The sequence below is a fragment of the Panulirus ornatus genome, chromosome 42 (genome assembly GCF_036320965.1).
Source record: "Panulirus ornatus isolate Po-2019 chromosome 42, ASM3632096v1, whole genome shotgun sequence".
Lineage (NCBI taxonomy): Eukaryota > Metazoa > Arthropoda > Malacostraca > Decapoda > Palinuridae > Panulirus > Panulirus ornatus.
In genome coordinates, this window is record NC_092265.1 from 29,784,805 (window position 1) to 29,789,956 (window position 5,152).

General features: G+C 38.5%; 1 non-coding gene across 1 annotated transcript; it reads right to left on the reverse strand.

Moving 5' to 3' along the window:
* Positions 1-4,011: 4,011 nt before the first annotated feature.
* TRNAM-CAU (transfer RNA methionine (anticodon CAU)) lies at positions 4,012-4,083 on the reverse strand. The gene has a single exon. It is a non-coding gene; the product is annotated as a tRNA-Met (tRNA).
* Between the last annotated feature and the right edge of the window lie 1,069 nt (positions 4,084-5,152).

Consider the following 5,152-nt stretch of genomic DNA (forward strand, 5'->3'; position numbering starts at 1 on the left):
CTGACGGATGGAGTCCTGTTACACCTTGTGAATAATATCTCATGACCAAAACAGTAGACTGGCCAGGTTGACAAGCGTATTGTGCACTTCAACTGACTAATGATATGATAAAGAAAATTACAAACATAAATATCTATTGTAAGGATCAAATCAATGATGAAACAAATATAGTTTGAATGATTAATGAAACCGAGTGTGGGAAGTGACACAGCTTTGTAATGCTTGGTCACTTACAAATGATTAATACGAAAGCGTTAGGTATCGACCCGCAGGAGAACGTGTTTACAGATCTTTATAGAAGACATATCTATGTTAGATAAACGCCATATCAAGGAAATATCTTAACCTGGGACGTGTAACATCTGTGTGGATAGACACAGCTTTGTAATATATGATCTACTCCACCGGTGAACTTTGACAACAGAGAGTTATACAACGCGTCGCTGGACAATATTCACCTAATACCTATAACAAATTTTTATATGATATACGAGACATTTGTTGGAAGTAAACATAAGAAATGATGATAGGAGATAAGGAGAGGGAAAGTACATATTTTCTTAAATGCTGAGTGAATACTGTCTTAACCTAGTTATTTTGCGTTGGATTTTATCTTAGATATCCAGAGGATAATATATTCTGGGGCTTATGATTATTATGCTTTCAACACCTTTTTCAATTTCTTATCATCTTTACTGGCTAAAAGGCCTTGGTTCTTAACAAACATTTAAATGCATCACACTACATATTCTTAATAAATCATTCATCACATCAGCCATAATATTTGTACTTTATTCTTCAAGTTCTCGGTAACATTCTTAAATATATAACACATTCGTCTGACGCAACTAGATGCATATACCTATATCCACACGTTTAGATATATACATATGGTTCTTAGTTTATCATCTTTTAACTCCAAGTTTAAGTGATCCTTCTAAAGAAAATACTAATCGGTACCTTGGATGACGTACCTGAGTCTTTATAACAGAAATAATGAACAACTCCTGATTGTTGAGGTTGTGCATACCGGTTGAAGACCATTAGTTCACCAATGTTGTACTGGTAATGATAAAAGTCAACATGTATATAACTTTAATGTTTGACATATACTATGGATTCAGGCTTTATGACTGTTCATATGTTTTCAAATATACCAACATTACATTGACCCTATACGAAATACTACCATTAAATTGTTTGGTCATAAAGGAGATATTCTGATCACTCCAATAATACACATGTATGTTTACCTGGTACAAAGAGATCCGTCATATTGTAAAGCCCTGTGCCAGCCAGGCAGGGACGTGGCCAGCCTCCCTAACAACAAACTACCTGTTAGTCAAGATCAGATAAAGAGCCGGGTTGAGGTGAGGGCCCGTACCAAGCATAGACCTAGCGACCTGTCATGGTACAGACCAGTCATATGGAGACCTGGTGAATCCAACAATTAGAAACATTCCATATTTGAGGAGACTTGGCAGGTCTAACTATGAACCAATTTCATCATGATCGTATGATATGACCCTGTGCCAATGCTGGGACAAATTGTAATATTGAATTGTATATTGATTTCATATTTCGATGGAATTAACGATAAAGATGAGTTGCCATAATTATGAGGAAACATGTCCACATTCACACTCACCAACCCTACCCAGACAACACGAGTCGTATTGATCATTTCTAAATTCATCGGACACATCCGGGAAGATACTTTTTTACCGTGAGTACTTTACTTTAAAGTTACGTTCATTGGAAATAGAGCGAAACTAACTGTCTGTATTACCAACAAAAATCACTATGAGGTATAGATATCTATCTACTAATGACGTCACATCTGATGTCACTCGTAGTAATGAACACAAACTGGTGGGCAAACGTTTGACCTCAGATGAGGTGAAGTATTTTATCTTCAATATGATTGTTAACATGGAATAATGTACCAGTTAGAGTGGTTGGAAGCAGCATTATAAATACGTTTCACAATAAACTTGATAAATATTTCCCTTCAAGTTCAAGACTAACATTATTTGCGACTCATCATTAGTCACACTGACAATATACAGGTTTATCTTTAGATTATCTGTATGTCTTCCACTACAGTAATGTGTGAGTTCCTGATATCTTCCACTACACTAATGTGTGAGTTCCTGATATCTTCCACTACAGAAGTGATCTTCCACTACACTAATGTGTGAGTTCCTGATATCTTCCACTACACTAATGTGTGAGTTCCTGATATCTTCCACTACACTAATGTGTGAGTTCCTGATATCTTCCACTATCACCATCAGCCTCGAAGTGACCCAGTGGTCCACTGCTGTATGGATACCTTTACATTCCTTTGTATAATGGAATATTTGTAACAACACAGTAATTAATCACATCTGAGCAATCGGGAATTTGACAAGGCATTATCAGCTCTACGTCCTATTGGCGGGCCATCATAGAGCTATAAGGCTGTGGTCATGTTTGTCTGGATGTTGATGACAGGGGCTTCCTCTCTTATGTGAATAGCTTCTAATCTCTGTAGTCTCCTGCGATCACTACAACTAGTAATGATTTTGATGTTATTCATTATAATCTCCCTCGTTAGTCTCGTTCCATGCTTTTGTTCATGATGATGTTTGATTCCACCTTCTTGTAAGTGGAGCGAGAGTCGGTGGCTCAGGGTGCAAGTGTATTGATTACCCTCTTCAACTTAAATATGAAGTCTATATAGATGCAAACTGGCAGGCAAGTCAAATATGTAAATTCTAAACACTGGCGCCTTACAATGGAGAAACATTTCTTCAGGGGAAGAGAAAGATAAGTAATTACATATTAATATCTCAATCATGGTACCAGGTCAGTCTCTCGTTCCCTTACACAAGTCATCAAGTCCAGTCTCTCCTCTGCCACTTCAAACCTCCAGCCTGACCCAACAACATTGTGGTCAGCATGATGGAAGCACACATGAAATATTCACAAGAATTTCCTTCTCTACACTTGCCTCCAGAACTTTCTTTTATGCTTGTATGTCCAAATGTTTACGCCAGGCCTTAGCACAGACACCATTGGGATCACCAGCCGGTCAAATGTATATTGTAAACACATAATGACAAAGGAAAACATATTTACAATTACGTACATACATGCATGTATAACCTTAATGATAAAGTCAAAGTTCAGGCCATCATAATACCTGAAAGTCGCACCGTCGTGTTCAGCCACAAAGATCTTTCAGAGCTTCATGCCTGAGTACGATGCCACATTACCTGCTTCCAATATTATACTACCTTTCCCGCCACACCACACAACAGCCTCATCTTAATGTCATGCAACATCAACAGTTATATTTGGTCTCTGACGACAACCCCCCCACCACCAGCAGACCCATGCAGGCCCCCTTGTCACTTACGTCACTACAGTTTCCAGGTACCACGTGGCATTTTAGTGGCTGTTAATTACCACTCCTCTGACCCAGGCAGCTTTCTTACCTTCCTGTCTAACCCAGACGTTGTCTGCTGGTTCTTACTCCACAAACATACAACCTCTCCTTCCCAGACATAACACATCACAACACCTTACTCCCACCACTTGGATCTTCGAGACAAAATATTTCTCTGCGGAAAGCGTTACGCGCGTGCCCTGCCTTTTGGTAAAATCTCGTCAGATGAACCCATAAACAAGAACTCTCTCTCTCTCTCTCTCTCTCTCTCTCTCTCTCTCTCTCTCTCTCTCTCTCTCTCTCTCTCTCTCTCTCTCTCTCTCTCTCTCTCCCAGCCAGCCACTATGAATGTAGATTGCGTGACTGAGTGAGAGCGATGAAGTTCTTGCCATATGACGGCGAGCCACTCTGCACTCCACCCACCCACCCACCCAGCACATATCAACTTGCCTCTTGGCTGATAGAGAGAGAGAGAGAGAGAGAGAGAGAGAGAGAGAGAGAGAGAGAGAGAGAGAGAGAGAGAGAGAGAGAGAGACCTACCTACGAGTATTTACGATCACAAAAAATACTGAAAACAAAGGCCCCGCCGGGAATCGAACCCGGACCAACTGTTTATGAGGCAGATGTGCTAACCACTACACCACGGAGCCACTTTTCAGTGGCGGAAATATCTCTTATATATTAACAAACCCGACTGAGGACTTAAAGAATCTGGTACAAACATAATGATCACTGTGATAAATGATTTGTTTAAGATAAATGTATTTTGTGTTGCATTATAATGGTTGTTCAGAACCAAGATCTTTAAGCCAGAATCCTTAAGATTATATAAGAAATTATAAAAACGCGTTAGAAACATAAAAATTTATGATTATAAAGAACAGAATGCATTATCATGTGGGTACCTAAGTGAAAAAGCAACACAAGGAGCTAGTTTAAGGCAGGAGTATTTCATCTTTTAACAAAATATTTACCTCTACGTTTCTTATCTTTCATCATCATATCTCATATTTACTATCAAGAAATGTCTTTTATCTAACATAAAAATTCTGTATAGGTATTTGATTAATGTTCTCCAACGACGCGTTGTATAACTCTTCGTTAGTGAAGCTCATTTCGTGTAATAGATCATGCATTACAAAGCTGTGTCTATCCACACAAGTGTTACGCGTCCCAGGTAAAGATATATTCTAGAGATAGTGTATATCTAACATATATATGTGTTTTATAAATATATATGAAAAGTTTTCCTGAGGGACAATACCTAAGACTTTCGTATTAAAGTTGATCAGTTGTAAGTGATCAAGCATTACAAAGGTGTGTCCATTGCCACAGGTGCTACTGATCCCGGGTAAAGGTATTTCACCATCTTTGTATCTTTAACCTTTCTAGTTATAGATGTTTCATCCTTGATTCCATCCTCACAATGGATGTATGTGGTTTGTGTTGTCTTAACATATCATTAGTCAGTTGAAGTGGAGAACATGCTCCACAGCCTAGCCACTCTACTCTGTCTTCCACATGCTATTCAAGAGGTGTTACCGGATTCCGCCTATAAGTGTTTACGCCGGGGGAAACAACTAACCTCCGGACGGCTTCTTCTTTTTACTTTTGATGATTTGAAAAATTTATGAATCATATTTGGTTTTATGATGTCAATAAGATTGTTGGAAATTGTATATAATAATCTTTATCTGTCATTTGATGAACTTTAATTCA